The sequence below is a fragment of the Eucyclogobius newberryi genome, unplaced genomic scaffold (genome assembly GCF_026437365.1).
Source record: "Eucyclogobius newberryi isolate DKJ021-1_F unplaced genomic scaffold, fEucNew1.0.hap1 SCAF_103, whole genome shotgun sequence".
NCBI lineage: Eukaryota > Metazoa > Chordata > Actinopteri > Gobiiformes > Gobiidae > Eucyclogobius > Eucyclogobius newberryi.
Genome location: NW_027315728.1, coordinates 153582 through 169178, shown reverse-complemented (window position 1 = coordinate 169178; position 15597 = coordinate 153582). Strand labels below are relative to the sequence as shown.

At 50.9% G+C, this 15597-nt stretch overlaps 6 non-coding genes across 6 annotated transcripts; 2 read left to right on the top strand and 4 right to left on the bottom strand.

The window, feature by feature from the left end:
• Positions 1 to 1094: 1094 nt before the first annotated feature.
• On the bottom strand, positions 1095 to 1168 carry trnat-agu (transfer RNA threonine (anticodon AGU)). The gene has a single exon. It is a non-coding gene; the product is annotated as a tRNA-Thr (tRNA).
• An 85-nt stretch (positions 1169 to 1253) lies between these two features.
• On the bottom strand, positions 1254 to 1327 carry trnan-guu (transfer RNA asparagine (anticodon GUU)). Its single transcript has one exon. It is a non-coding gene; the product is annotated as a tRNA-Asn (tRNA).
• A 418-nt stretch (positions 1328 to 1745) lies between these two features.
• Positions 1746 to 1836, bottom strand: trnar-ucu (transfer RNA arginine (anticodon UCU)). Its single transcript is given in 2 exon segments — positions 1746 to 1781; positions 1800 to 1836. It is a non-coding gene; the product is annotated as a tRNA-Arg (tRNA).
• A 1473-nt stretch (positions 1837 to 3309) lies between these two features.
• Positions 3310 to 3419, bottom strand: trnal-caa (transfer RNA leucine (anticodon CAA)). The gene is made up of 2 exons: positions 3382 to 3419; positions 3310 to 3348 (listed from the first exon to the last, which is right to left on the bottom strand). It is a non-coding gene; the product is annotated as a tRNA-Leu (tRNA).
• A 5742-nt stretch (positions 3420 to 9161) lies between these two features.
• On the top strand, positions 9162 to 9235 carry trnan-guu (transfer RNA asparagine (anticodon GUU)). The gene has a single exon. It is a non-coding gene; the product is annotated as a tRNA-Asn (tRNA).
• Positions 9236 to 10589: 1354 nt separating this feature from the next.
• On the top strand, positions 10590 to 10680 carry trnar-ucu (transfer RNA arginine (anticodon UCU)). The gene is given in 2 exon segments: positions 10590 to 10626; positions 10645 to 10680. It is a non-coding gene; the product is annotated as a tRNA-Arg (tRNA).
• Positions 10681 to 15597: the final 4917 nt, after the last annotated feature.

The window sequence follows — 15597 nt, the reverse complement described above, 5'->3', positions numbered from 1 at the left end:
CCATCTTATTCCAATTTGTAACAGCAGCGCATTTTCTGTCGTTGTAAATAATTTGCATGCTTGAATGGACAACTGAGTAGTAATAGGTTTGAGATGGGCCGGTAATTATTTAGCACTGTGGCATCAAGACTGCTCTTCTTTAAGACAGGCTTAATGACTGCAGTTTTAAGGATCTTGGGAAAATTCCAGATCCAAGCAACATGTTGACTTTTTGATTGATTGGAGCCAACAGACTGCTCACCATAGACTTTAAAAATCTAGTAGGCAATGCATAAAGGCAGCATGTAGTGGAACTCAGACTTGTGGTGATCTCTTGGAAAGTTTTGTCAGCCACAAATGCAAAATGGGTTAACTCCAGTTGTCTAGCTGGCTGCGTGCTTGTTATCTGCAAATAATGGTATTTTTAATGTTCTGAACTGAGTCTTGCAAAGAAGACTGCAAACTCATTGCACCTGGAGAAATACAGAAACCATCAAAGTAACATTTACCGCACTGTAATTTGAAATATTAACCCGCTTTGTCATTAGCAGGTCCAGAGTGTGCCCTTTGCCCTTGGTGGGGCCACTCAGGTGCTGAGTAAGACCAAAGCTTCTGAGGACAGCGCCAAACTCTTTAGAAGAAGACGAGGTTGAGCGGGACGTGAAGGAAGGAAGGAACAGTCACTCACGTACGGGAAACTCCTACCAAGCAGTGGCCAGCCTATAGCACACTGGGATTCTGTGGTAATTGAACCAAATTTAGCAGTTCCTTTCATCAGTTAATAACACAAGCAGGCTTTCCTATTTACCAATGTAGATAACAGGGGTTACAGCAGTGACTCTGGTGGGTCTCGAACTCACAGCCTTTGAATGCCTTTGCAACTTTTGTCTGATTCCCCTTTTTCACAAAAGCAAAACAGTCATCCAAAAACGGTCTACATCAATCAATCAATCAATCCTTACCATCAAACTGAGAAACAAGGAGTGAAAAGAGTGCATTTACTCTGTTTATTCAGGGATACTTTTCAATCTCTAATTAAAAAATGTAAAAGAGCTCTTTCAGTGATAAGTTTTCTGTACATGTAAACAACTGATCTGCTTGAAAGGCTATCATGAAGGCACTGTTGGGATTTGAACCCAGGATCTCCTGTTTACTAGACAGGCACTTTGACCATCTAAGCCACAGCGCCTCTTAAAGCTACTCCAACCTGTTTCAGCTAGATATTCAGTGACCAATATTACCTCATAGATTTTGCCTGCTATACCTCTTCCAATCGTCCCTGGGTGGGCTCGAACCACCAACCTCCCGGTTAACAGCCGAGCGCGCTGGCCAATTGCGCCACAGAGACAAACAGCCCGCTCAATAAAATATTTGCGAGTCGACAAGCCGCAATATCTTTTTTTTTAAAGAGAGCCAGCAACATTCGAAAGTTCAGCCCCTGTCCAATCAACTGTGTTTAATGGAGAGTGAGGGCATCAATCTTTCTACCTTTGAGCTAAATCCCCTGTACCAATGTAGCTATAAAAAAACTGGAAGTCTTTCAATCAATCGACTCTCGCCAATTTATTGCGCACTCAATATCCTGCAGTTAATCTGGATATTGAGGGAAAATTGCAAGATAATGTTATTTGACACAATGCCAATGTATTTGCTTACTTTTTCAAGCACACTTGGCAATTGAACCTCGTTCAGCAGTGCCTTTCATCAGATAGTAAAGCGAGCAGATTTTCCATTGTAAAAAAACTAGTATGTTCTCTCACCATTAGCGACTCTGGTGGGACTCGAACCCACAACCTTTGAATGCCCTTGCAAATTATGCCTAGAAGTCCAATGCGTTATCCATTGCACCACAGAGCCCATACATCCTTCCATGATGCTCATTTCCACAAACGCAAAACACGGTTTTCATCCAAAATGGGTCCACATCAGTCATTCCTTGCCAACAAACTGAGAATCAAAAAGTGAAAAGAGTGCAGTTAATCTGTGTGTGCAGGGATACTTTTCCATCTTATTCCAATTTGTAACAGCAGCGCATTTTCTGTCGTTGTAAATAATTTGCATGCTTGAATGGACAACTGAGTAGTAGTAGGTTTGAGATGGGCCGGTAATTATTTAGCACTGTGGTATCAAGACTGCTCTTCTTTAAGAGAGGCTTAATGACTGCAGTTTTAAGGATCTTGGGAAAATTCCAGATCCAAGCAACATGTTGACTTTTTGATTGATTGGAGCCAACAGACTGCTCACCATAGACTTTAAAAATCTAGTAGGCAATGCATAAAGGCAGCATGTAGTGGAACTCAGACTTGTGGTGATCTCTTGGAAAGTTTTGTCAGCCACAAATGCAAAATGGGTTAACTCCAGTTGTCTAGCTGGCTGCGTGCTTGTTATCTGCAAATAATGGTATTTTTAATGTTCTGAACTGAGTCTTGCAAAGAAGACTGCAAACTCATTGCACCTGGAGAAATACAGAAACCATCAAAGTAACATTTACCACACTGTAATTTGAAATATTAACCCGCTTTGTCATTAGCAGGTCCAGAGTGTGCCCTTTGCCCTTGGTGGGACCACTCAGGTGCTGAGTAAGACCAAAGCTTCTGAGGACAGCGCCAAACTCTTTAGAAGAAGACGAGGTTGAGCGGGACGTGAAGGAAGGAAGGAACAGTCACTCACGTACGGGAAACTCCTACCAAGCAGTGGCCAGCCTATAGCACACTGGGATTCTGTGGTAATTGAACCAAGTTTAGCAGTTCCTTTCATCAGTTAATAACACAAGCAGGCTTTCCTATTTACCAATTTAGATAACAGGGGTTACAACAGTGACTCTGGTGGGTCTCGAACTCACAGCCTTTGAATGCCTTTGCAACTTTTGTCTGATTCCCCTTTTTCACAAAAGCAAAACAGTCATCCAAAAACGGTCTACATCAATCAATCAATCCTTACCATCAAACTGAGAAACAAGGAGTGAAAAGAGTGCATTTACTCTGTTTATTCAGGGATACTTTTCAATCTCTAATTAAAAAATGTAAAAGAGCTCTTTCAGAAAACCCAGAATTTTTCAGTTCTAAGTCTGGTAAATTAATCACTTTAATTTCTCAGTGAGTGGTCACAATTACAGTATAAGACATATGATACAGTTCACTTTGAATGTACTCAATGCTTTGACAGTACAGCATCTACGTAGTAGATTGGCCATCACAATTCATCATCGGAAGTAACACTTCATTTGAAATCTTAAGCCAATACGACAAGTTTTCAGTCCATTGTCACACATATGTGCTTGTAATTTAGGATGTAAAAATGGCTTCCTTTCCAAAGGAAATATTATTTTTTTGTCAGGAGTGGGATTTGAACCCACGCCGCCATTCAGAGAACAGAATCCCCTGTGGCGAGGAAGGAGTTTACCTTGAGTCTGGCGCCTTAGACCGCTCGGCCATCCTGACACTTTATTTGTGTGAACTGTGAGTATACAGAATCAGATCCGTTATTACAGTAGCACAAATGACCGTACCTATACTTTGGTAAAAAAACACATCAAACTGCTGTCTCTTTTTAAAGGAGTTTGATGTGGTTGTTGTCACATCAAACTACTGCGTCCTTTAAAAGTCCACATCAAGCTAATGCTTCTTTTTAAAGTCTATTGCAATTGAGATGTCAGTCGAGAGCCGTAACAGCAGTAGTGCATCCAAGAAAGCTGTGTAGTGAATGGATATAGAACCTTTAGTGAAGCAGGAGCCAACAGGCTATTCACATCCTTGTGTAGGGTCTCAAACTACAGGTATTCAGTTTACGATTAAGGAAGATTTCTTAGCAGAAACGAGACAAGACGGGGCACCAGGGTAAAACCCAAAAAGCTAAGATACGGTCCTTAATCGCGCTCGTTAAAAGGTCTGAAGGGTGTTTCACGATTCAGGGACTTACGCATAGTCTAATCAAACAAACAATAGTCAATAACTCTTTCGTGTAGTTTATTTATCAAAAGGGCAATCAAAAAGGGCACCGGAGCAGAAATGCGCACAGGTAAATCACAGGTGATGTTATATCAGATTTAACAGCAGATTTCATGCAGATAATGTTAAACCAGGGTTTTGCCTTTGATAATCAAACGTGTCTATAATAATCTATATCAAAAAGAGGGAAAGTGAGAAGCTAAGGGAGGAGGAACAGCTGAGTTCTACCCAAATCACGCCACAAAAGAACCGCACACTGAAGTCGGCTTACGATTTTGTAGAACTCGGTCCGGCTGGTCCTTGTCCGCGGACGAGATCCGTGGCGAGGCAGCGGCGTGGAGCGGTGTGGCGGGCGAAGGCAGTGGCGTGCCGCGATATCCGTGACGCGGGGCGGCAGCGGTGGCGCGAGACGGCGCGTAGAGCGGTGTGGCGGGCGAAGGCAGTGGCGTGCCGAGATGTCCGTGACGCGGGGCGGCAGCGGTGGCGCGAGGTGGCGCGTGGCGATGTCCGGGAGTTCCTTTGCGGTAGAACGCTTTAGCGGCGTGTTAGCTCCTCACGCGGCCTTTACTCAGATGAGAACGTAGCGCTGATCCACGTAAACGGCGTAGATTACTTCAAAAATAGGAGAAGCGAAGTAGAAAAGAAAGTCTCTGTCCGGTTTAGCGCTTAAGCTTAGTTCCAGGTGTTTCCAGGTGTTTTCAGAGTTCAGGGGGGCGATGAGGCTGGCCTAGTCTTGTCGACCCACGTGGCGGACGCTTTGTTGAGACAAAGGAAAAGTAAACAGGCTCGTCCGTGGAGACGGCTTCAAAGAGATAGACAAAGGCTTGAACAAAAAAAAAAGAAGAAGAGAGCAAGAAGAGAAGAGAGGAGAAGAGAGCGTTCCAAGCTCGGAGCGTCTTTTTGTCACCAGGGCACGCTGGGAGCGTAGATACATTTTACATCTTCTTTCACCTGTGATGGGCACTCGAGTTAAAGCATTGGGAATATAAAACTCTTAATCTCAGGGTCGTGGGTTCGAGCCCCACGTTGGGCGGAGTTGATTTTAAGCTTTATGGACTGCTTGCCTTTACAACCCGTGAAATCTTGGTCATAAATTTTCTTCTGTTGGAACCGAAAGAAGAATTATTAAACCCTCTGTAACAATGAGATTTCAACTATTTCACTCAATTCTCATCACCTGTTAAAGTCATCTCTTTATATGGACTGTACATAATTGGAAAGACTTCATCTAGTGTAAGGTTGCCAAAGCATTTACTTTGTACTGATTTTTGGAACGTTATCTTTGAGATAAGGGAGCTCAATGTCAGCATCGCTGAAATGTCCAAGGTGTCAGGGTCAAGGTAAACTCCTACCTAAGCGTAAGCTAATTTGGTCTACAAGTGGAGGAATGGGTTCTAATCCCACTCCTGACAATCGGTTTGTCCTATATTTGAACTCATTGCAAGTGTAGGGGAATGGAGATGGACATTCCACGGCCAGATAACAGAAAATCTCTCTTTGAACATTGGGGGGTTTTCTTTCTCCCTCTCTCCCTCACCGCAGGGAGCCGCTGTGACTTTGGCGATAACAGACCTTCTCCCCCACAGTCTTACAGGAGGACGCCCCGATGAAAACTATGTTTTATGTGATTATGCCATGAATGTTTGTCCGAATCAACTCCGTACACCGCATGTTTCACCTTGTGTTACGTATTTTTCCACTGTTTAAGGTTTTATATTCCCAATGCTTTAACTCGAGTGCCCATCACAGGTGAAAGAAGATGTAAAATGTATCTACCTCAAGAAATAATGTGCACAAACTGCCAAAAGTGTTTAAAGTGTCGTCGCAGTAGCGCCCGCCCCTTTCGCTCCCAGCGTGCCCTGCGGCGCTAGGTGACAAAAAGACGCTCCGAGCTTGGAACGCTCTCTTCTCCTCTCTTCTCTTCTTGCTCTCTTCTTCTTTTTTTTTTTGTTCAAGCCTTTGTCTATCTCTTTGAAGCCGTCTCCACGGACGAGCCTGTTTACTTTTCCTTTGTCTCAACAAAGCGTCCGCCACGTGGGTCGACAAGACTAGGCCAGCCTCATTGCCCCCCTGAACTCTGAAAACACCTGGAAACACCTGGAACTAAGCTTAAGCGCTAAACCGGACAGAGACTTTCTTTTCTACTTCGCTTCTCCTATTTTTGAAGTAATCTACGCCGTTTACGTGGATCAGCGCTACGTTCTCATCTGAGTAAAGGCCGCGTGAGGAGCTAACACGCCGCTAAAGCGTTCTACCGCAAAGGAACTCCCGGACATCGCCACGCGCCACCTCGCGCCACCGCTGCCGCCCCGCGTCACGGACATCTCGGCACGCCACTGCCTTCGCCCGCCACACCGCTCTACGCGCCGTCTCGCGCCACCGCTGCCGCCCCGCGTCACGGACATCGCGGCACGCCACTGCCTTCGCCCGCCACACCGCTCCACGCCCCTGCCTCGCCACGGATCTCGTCCGCGGACAAGGACCAGCCGGACCGAGTTCTACAAAATCGTAAGCCGAGTTCAGTGTGCGGTTCTTTTGTGGCGTGATTTGGGTAGAACTCAGCTGTTCCTCCTCCCTTAGCTTCTCACTTTCCCTCTTTTTGATATAGATTAGCACAGACACGTTTGATTATCAAAGGCAAAACCCTGGTTTAACATTATCTGCATGAAATCTGTTGTTAAATCTGATATAACATCACCTGTGATTTACCTGTGCGCATTTCTGCTCCGGTGCCCTTTTTGATTGCCCATTTGATAAATAAACTACACGAAAGAGTTATTGACTATTGTTTGTTTGATTAGACTATGCGTAAGTCCCTGAATCGTGAAACCCACCAGAGTCGCTAATGGTGAGAGAACATATTAGTTTTTTACAATGGAAAATCTGCTCGCTTTACCATCTGATGAAAGACACTGCTGAACGAGGTTCAATTGCCAAGTGTGCTTGAAAAAGTAAGCAAATACATTGGCATTATGTCAAATAACATTATCTTGCGATTTTTCCTCAATATCCAGATTAACTGCAGTATATTGAGTGCGCAATAAATTGGCGAGAGTCGATTGATTGAAAGACTTCCAGTTTTTTTATAGCTACATTGGTACAGGGGATTTAGCTCAAAGGTAGAAAGATTGATGCCCTCCCTCTCCATTAAACACAGTTGATTGGACAGGGGCTGAACTTTCGAATGTTGCTGGCTCGCTTTAAAAAAAAAGATATTGCGGCTTGTCGAGTCGCAAATATTTTATTTAGCGGGCTGTTTGTCTCTGTGGCGCAATTGGCCAGCGCGCTCGGCTGTTAACCAGGAGGTTGGTGGTTCGAGCCCACCCAGGGACCATTGGAAGAGGTATAGCAGGCAAAATCTACGAGGTAATATTGGTCACTGAATATCTAGCTGAAACAGGTTAGAGTAGCATTTAAGAGGCGCTTAGATGGTCAAAGTGCCTGTCTAGTAAACAGGAGATCCTGGGTTCAAATCTCAGCAGTGCCTTCATGATAGCCTTTCAAGCAAATCATTTGTTTACATGTACAGAAAAACGTATCACCCGAAAGAGCTCTTTTACATTTTTTAATTAGAGATTGAAAAGTATCCCTGAATAAACAGAGTAAATGCACTCTTTTCACTCCTTGTTTCTCAGTTTGATGGTAAGGATTGATTGATTGATGTAGACCGTTTTTGGATGACTGTTTTGCTTTTGTGAAAAAGGGGAATCAGACAAAAGTTGCAAAGGCATTCAAAGGCTGTGAGTTCGAGACCCACCAGAGTCACTGTTGTAACCCCTGTTATCTACATTGGTAAATAGGAAAGCCTGCTTGTGTTATTAACTGATGAAAGGAACTGCTAAACTTGGTTCAATTACCACAGAATCCCAGTGTGCTATAGGCTGGCCACTGCTTGGTAGGAGTTTCCCGTACGTGAGTGACTGTTCCTTCCTTCCTTCACGTCCCGCTCAACCTCGTCTTCTTCTAAAGAGTTTGGCGCTGTCCTCAGAAGCTTTGGTCTTACTCAGCACCTGAGTGGTCCCACCAAGGGCAAAGGGCACACTCTGGACCTGCTAATGACAAAGCGGGTTAATATTTCAAATTACAGTGTGGTAAATGTTACTTTGATGGTTTCTGTATTTCTCCAGGTGCAATGAGTTTGCAGTCTTCTTTGCAAGACTCAGTTCAGAACATTAAAAATACCATTATTTGCAGATAACAAGCACGCAGCCAGCTAGACAACTGGAGTTAACCCATTTTGCATTTGTGGCTGACAAAACTTTCCAAGAGATCACCACAAGTCTGAGTTCCACTACATGCTGCCTTTATGCATTGCCTACTAGATTTTTAAAGTCTATGGTGAGCAGTCTGTTGGCTCCAATCAATCAAAAAGTCAACATGTTGCTTGGATCTGGAATTTTCCCAAGATCCTTAAAACTGCAGTCATTAAGCCTCTCTTAAAGAAGAGCAGTCTTGATACCACAGTGCTAAATAATTACCGGCCCATCTCAAACCTACTACTACTCAGTTGTCCATTCAAGCATGCAAATTATTTACAACGACAGAAAATGCGCTGCTGTTACAAATTGGAATAAGATGGAAAAGTATCCCTGCACACACAGATTAACTGCACTCTTTTCACTTTTTGATTCTCAGTTTGTTGGCAAGGAATGACTGATGTGGGCCCATTTTGGATGAAAACCGTGTTTTGCGTTTGTGGAAATGAGCATCATGGAAGGATGTATGGGCTCTGTGGCGCAATGGATAGTGCATTGGACTTCTTGGCATAATTTGCAAGGGCATTCAAAGGTCTTGGGTTCGAGTCCCACCAGAGTCGCTAATGGTGAGAGAACATACTAGTTTTTTTACAATGGAAAATCTGCTCGCTTTACTATCTGATGAAAGGCACTGCTGAACGAGGTTCAATTGCCAAGTGTGCTTGAAAAAGTAAGCAAATACATCGGCATTATGTCAAATAACATTATCTTGCAATTTTTCCTCAATATCCAGATTAACTGCAGTATATTGAGTGCGCAATAAATTGGCGAGAGTCGATTGATTGAAAGACTTCCAGTTTTTTTAATAGCTACATTGGTACAGGGGATTTAGCTCAAAGGTAGAAAGACTGATGCACTTGCTCTCCATTAAACACAGTTGATTGGACAGGGGCTGAACTTTCGAATGTTGCTGGCTCGCTTTAAAAAAAAAGATATTGCGGCTTGTCGAGTCACAAATATTTTATTGAGCGGGCTGTTTGTCTCTGTGGCGCAATTGGCCAGCGCGCTCGGCTGTTAACCGGGAGGTTGGTGGTTCGAGCCCACCCAGGGACGATTGGAAGAGGTATAGCAGGCAAAATCTATGAGGTAATATTGGTCACTGAATATCTAGCTGAAACAGGTTAGAGTAGCTTGTAAGAGGAGCTGTGGCTTAGATGGTCAAAGTGCCTTCATGATAGCCTTTCAAGCAAATCAGTTGTTTACATGTACAGAAAAACTTATCACCCGAAAGAGCTCTTTTACATTTTTTAATTAGAGATTGAAAAGTATCCCTGAATAAACAGAGTAAATGCACTCTTTTCACTCCTTGTTTCTCAGTTTGATGGTAAGGATTGATTGATTGATGTAGACCGTTTTTGGATGACTGTTTTGCTTTTGTGAAAAAGGGGAATCAGACAAAAGTTGCAAAGGCATTCAAAGGCTGTGAGTTCGAGACCCACCAGAGTCACTGTTGTAACCCCTGTTATCTACATTGGTAAATAGGAAAGCCTGCTTGTGTTATTAACTGATGAAAGGAACTGCTAAACTTGGTTCAATTACCACAGAATCCCAGTGTGCTATAGGCTGGCCACTGCTTGGTAGGAGTTTCCCGTACGTGAGTGACTGTTCCTTCCTTCCTTCACGTCCCGCTCAACCTCGTCTTCTTCTAAAGAGTTTGGCGCTGTCCTCAGAAGCTTTGGTCTTACTCAGCACCTGAGTGGCCCCACCAAGGGCAAAGGGCACACTCTGGACCTGCTAATGACAAAGCGGGTTAATATTTCAAATTACAGTGTGGTAAATGTTACTTTGATGGTTTCTGTATTTCTCCAGGTGCAATGAGTTTGCAGTCTTCTTTGCAAGACTCAGTTCAGAACATTAAAAATACCATTATTTGCAGATAACAAGCACGCAGCCAGCTAGACAACTGGAGTTAACCCATTTTGCATTTGTGGCTGACAAAACTTTCCAAGAGATCACCACAAGTCTGAGTTCCACTACATGCTGCCTTTATGCATTGCCTACTAAATTTTTAAAGTCTATGGTGAGCAGTCTGTTGGCTCCAATCAATCAAAAAGTCAACATGTTGCTTGGATCTGGAATTTTCCCAAGATCCTTAAAACTGCAGTCATTAAGCCTGTCTTAAAGAAGAGCAGTCTTGATGCCACAGTGCTAAATAATTACCGGCCCATCTCAAACCTACTACTACTCAGTTGTCCATTCAAGTGTGCAAATTATTTACAACGACAGAAAATGCGCTGCTGTTATGAATTGGAATAAGATGGAAAAGTATCCCTGCACACACAGATTAACTGCAGTCTTTTCACTTTTTGATTCTCAGTTTGTTGGCAAGGAATGACTGATGTGGACCCATTTTGGATGAAAACCGTGTTTTGCGTTTGTGGAAATGAGCATCATGGAAGGATGTATGGGCTCTGTGGCGCAATGGATAGTGCATTGGACTTCTAGGCATAATTTGCAAGGGCATTCAAAGGTTGTGGGTTTGAGTCCCACCAGAGTCGCTAATGGTGAGAGAACATACTAGTTTTTTTACAATGGAAAATCTGCTCGCTTTACTATCTGATGAAAGGCACTGCTGAACGAGGTTCAATTGCCAAGTGTGCTTGAAAAAGTAAGCAAATACATTGGCATTATGTCAAATAACATTATCTTGCAATTTTTCCTCAATATCCAGATTAACTGCAGTATATTGAGTGCGCAATAAATTGGCGAGAGTCGATTGATTGAAAGACTTCCAGTTTTTTTAATAGCTACATTGGTACAGGGGATTTAGCTCAAAGGTAGAAAGAATGATGCCCTCGCTCTCCATTAAACACAGTTGATTGGACAGGGGCTGATTTTTCGAATGTTGCTGGCTCGCTTTAAAAAAAAAGATATTGCGGCTTGTCGAGTCGCAAATATTTTATTGAGCGGGCTGTTTGTCTCTGTGGCGCAATTGGCCAGCGCGCTCGGCTGATAACCCTTTAGGCGCCAGAGATTATGGATGAAATAAATGTATAAATAAAAAACTTCCTGAGATACAGAGAACTGAAGCCGGGGCACAGCTCTGGGTCGGCAGTGCCCCTGGAGGCCCGTAGAAGCTCCACACTCCAGTTGATTCTTGGATAAAAGTGCACCCAGCCGGTCTCGAACTCGCGTGAGGCGGAGCAGGGTTCACCCACCCCGCACACGGCCAGACTTTGCCCGGCCAGGGAGCACCTTCTGCGGGTCGGAGGCTCCGGGTCGGAGCCCCTGGAGCCTGGAGCCCTCACTGGGCCCCGAACTCGGCTGCCGGAGGCAGTGCAGTGCCTCATGGATAAAGGTGCACCCAGCCGGTCTCGAACTCGCGTGAGGCGGAGCAGGGTTCACCCACCCCGCACACGGCCAGACTTTGCCCGGCCAGGGAGCACCTTCTGCGGGTCGGAGGCTCCGGGTCGGAGCCCCTGGAGCCTGGAGCCCTCACTGGGCCCCGAACTCGGCTGCCGAAGGCAGTGCAGTGCCTCATGGATAAAGGTGCACCCAGCCGGTCTCGAACTCGCGTGAGGTGGAGCAGGGTTCACCCACCCCGCACACGGCCAGACTTTGCCCGGCCAGGGAGCACCTTCTGCGGGTCGGAGGCTCCGGGTCGGAGCCCCTGGAGCCTGGAGCCCTCACTGGGCCCCGAACTCGGCTGCCGGAGGCAATGCAGTGCCTCATGGATAAAGGTGCACCCAGCCGGTTTCGAACTCGCGTGAGGCGGAGCAGGGTTCACCCACCCCGCACACGGCCAGACTTTGCCCGGCCAGGGAGCACCTTCTGCGGGTCGGAGGCTCCGGGTCGGAGCCCCTGGAGCCTGGAGCCCTCACTGGGCCCCGAACTCGGCTGCCGGAGGCAGTGCAGTGCCTCATGGATAAAGGTGCACCCAGCCGGTCTCGAACTCGCGTGAGGCGGAGCAGGGTTCACCCACCCCGCACACGGCCAGACTTTGCCCGGCCAGGGAGCACCTTCTGCGGGTCGGAGGCTCCGGGTCGGAGCCCCTGGAGCCTGGAGCCCTTACTGGGCCCCAAACTCGGCTGCCGGAGGCAGTGCAGTGCCTCATGGATAAAGGTGCACCCAGCCGGTCTCGAACTCGCGTGAGGCGGAGCAGGGTTCACCCACCCCGCACACGGCCAGACTTTGCCCGGGGAAGGGCCACTCTGGCTGGGCATGGCCTCCACTGAGCACCCCCTGGAGCCCCCGGAGCACCTCCAGAGCCACCCCCCACTCTCCCCAGATTCTGCCCGGGGAAGGGCCACTCTGGCTGGGCATGGCCTCCACTGAGCACCCCCTGGAGCCCCCGGAGCACCTCCAGAGCCACCCCCCACTCTCCCCAGATTCTGCCCGGGGAAGGGCCACTCTGGCTGGGCATGGCCTCCACTGAGCACCCCCTGGAGCCCCCGGAGCACCTCCAGAGCCACCCCCCACTCTCCCCAGACTCTGCCCGGGGAAGGGCCACTCTGGCTGGGCATGGCCTCCGCCGAGCACCCCCTGGAACCCCTGGAGCCCCTCCAGAGCCACCCCCCACTCCTCCAGACTCACCCCGGGGAAGGGCCACTCTGGCTGGGCATGGCCCCCACTGAGCACCCCCTGGAACCCCTGGAGCCCCCGGAGCACCTCCAGAGCCACCCCCCACTCTCCCCAGATTCTGCCCGGGGAATGGCCACTCTGGCTGGGCATGGCCTCCGCCGAGCACCCCCTGGAACCCCTGGAGCCCCTCCAGAGCCACCCCGCATTCCCCCAAATTCAGTCTGGGGACGGGCCACTCTGGCTGGGCATGGCCTCCGCCGAGCACCCCCTGGAACCCCTGGACCCCCTCCAGAGCCACCCCGCATTCCCCCAAACTCAGTCTGGGGACGGGCCACTCGGGCTGGGCATGGCCTCCGCCGAGCACCCCCTGGAACCCCTGGAGCCCCTCCAGAGCCACCCCGCATTCCCCCAAACTCAGTCTGGGGACGGGCCACTCTGGCTGGGCATGGCCTCCACTGAACACCCCCTGGAACCCCTGGAGCCCCCGGAGCACCTCCAGAGCCACCCCCCACTCTCCCCAGATTCTGCCCGGGGAAGGGCCACTCTGGCTGGGCATGGCCTCCGCCGAGCACCCCCTGGAACCCCTGGAGCCCCTCCAGAGCCACCCCGCATTCCCCCAAACTCAGTCTGGGGACGGGCCACTCGGGCTGGGCATGGCCTCCGCCGAGCACCCCCTGGAACCCCTGGAGCCCCTCCAGAGCCACCCCGCATTCCCCCAAACTCAGTCTGGGGACGGGCCACTCTGGCTGGGCATGGCCCCCACTGAGCACCCCTGGAACCCCTGGAGCCCCCGGAGCACCTCCAGAGCCACCCCCCACTCTCCCCAGATTCTGCCCGGGGAAGGGCCACTCTGGCTGGGCATGGCCTCCGCCGAGCACCCCCTGGAACCCCTGGAGCCCCTCCAGAGCCACCCCGCATTCCCCCAAACTCAGTCTGGGGACGGGCCACTCTGGCTGGGCATGGCCTCCGCCGAGCACCCCCTGGAACCCCTGGAGCCCCTCCAGAGCCATCCCGCATTCCCCCAAACTCAGTCTGGGGACGGGCCACTCGGGCTGGGCATGGCCTCCGCCGAGCACCCCCTGGAACCCCTGGAGCTCCTCCAGAGCCACCCCGCATTCCCCCAAACTCAGTCTGTGGACGGGCCACTCTGGCTGGGCATGGCCTCCACTGAACACCCCCTGGAAGCCCTGGAGCCCCCGGAGCACCTCCAGAGCCACCCCCCACTCTCCCCAGATTCTGCCCGGGGAAGGGCCACTCTGGCTGGGCATGGCCTCCGCCGAGCACCCCCTGGAACCCCTGGAGCCCCTCCAGAGCCACCCCGCATTCCCCCAAACTCAGTCTGGGGACGGGCCACTCTGGCTGGGCATGGCCCCCACTGAGCACCCCCTGGAACCCCTGGAGCCCCCGGAGCACCTCCAGAGCCACCCCCCACTCTCCCCAGATTCTGCCCGGGGAAGGGCCACTCTGGCTGGGCATGGCCTACGCCGAGCACCCCCTGGAACCCCTGGAGCCCCTCCAGAGCCACCCCGCATTCCCCCAAACTCAGTCTGGGGACGGGCCACTCTGGCTGGGCATGGCCTCCGCCGAGCACCCCCCGGAACCCCTGGAGCCCCTCCAGAGCCACCCCGCATTCCCCCAAACTCAGTCTGGGGACGGGCCACTCGGGCTGGGCATGGCCTCCGCCGAGCACCCCCTGGAACCCCTGGAGCCCCTCCAGAGCCACCCCGCATTCCCCCAAACTCAGTCTGGGGACGGGCCACTCTGGCTGGGCATGGCCTCCACTGAACACCCCCTGGAACCCCTGGAGCCCCCGGAGCACCTCCAGAGCCACCCCCCATTCTCCCCAGATTCTGCCCGGGGAAGGGCCACTCTGGCTGGGCATGGCCTCCGCCGAGCACCCCCTGGTACCCCTGGAGCCCCTCCAGAGCCACCCCGCATTCCCCCAAACTCAGTCTGGGGACGGGCCACTCTGGCTGGGCATGGCCCCCACTGAGCACCCCCTGGAACCCCTGGAGCCCCCGGAGCACCTCCAGAGCCACCCCCCACTCTCCCCAGATTCTGCCCGGGGAAGGGCCACTCTGGCTGGGCATGGCCTCCGCCGAGCACCCCCTGGAACCCCTGGAGCCCCTCCAGAGCCACCCCGCATTCCCCCAAACTCAGTCTGGGGACGGGCCACTCGGGCTGGGCATGGCCTCCGCCGAGCACCCCCTGGAACCCCTGGAGCCCCTCCAGAGCCACCCCGCATTCCCCCAAACTCAGTCTGGGGACGGGCCACTCTGGCTGGGCATGGCCCCCACTGAGCACCCCTGGAACCCCTGGAGCCCCCGGAGCACCTCCAGAGCCACCCCCCACTCTCCCCAGATTCTGCCCGGGGAAGGGCCACTCTGGCTGGGCATGGCCTCCGCCGAGCACCCCCTGGAACCCCTGGAGCCCCTCCAGAGCCACCCCGCATTCCCCCAAACTCAGTCTGGGGACGGGCCACTCTGGCTGGGCATGGCCTCCGCCGAGCACCCCCTGGAACCCCTGGAGCCCCTCCAGAGCCATCCCGCATTCCCCCAAACTCAGTCTGGGGACGGGCCACTCGGGCTGGGCATGGCCTCCGCCGAGCACCCCCTGGAACCCCTGGAGCCCCTCCAGAGCCACCCCGCATTCCCCCAAACTCAGTCTGTGGACGGGCCACTCTGGCTGGGCATGGCCTCCACTGAACACCCCCTGGAACCCCTGGAGCCCCCGGAGCACCTCCAGAGCCACCCCCCACTCTCCCCAGATTCTGCCCGGGGAAGGGCCACTCTGGCTGGGCATGGCCTCCGCCGAGCACCCCCTGGAACCCCTGGAGCCCCTCCAGAGCCACCCCGCATTCCCCCAAACTCAGTCTGGGGACGGGCCACTCTGGC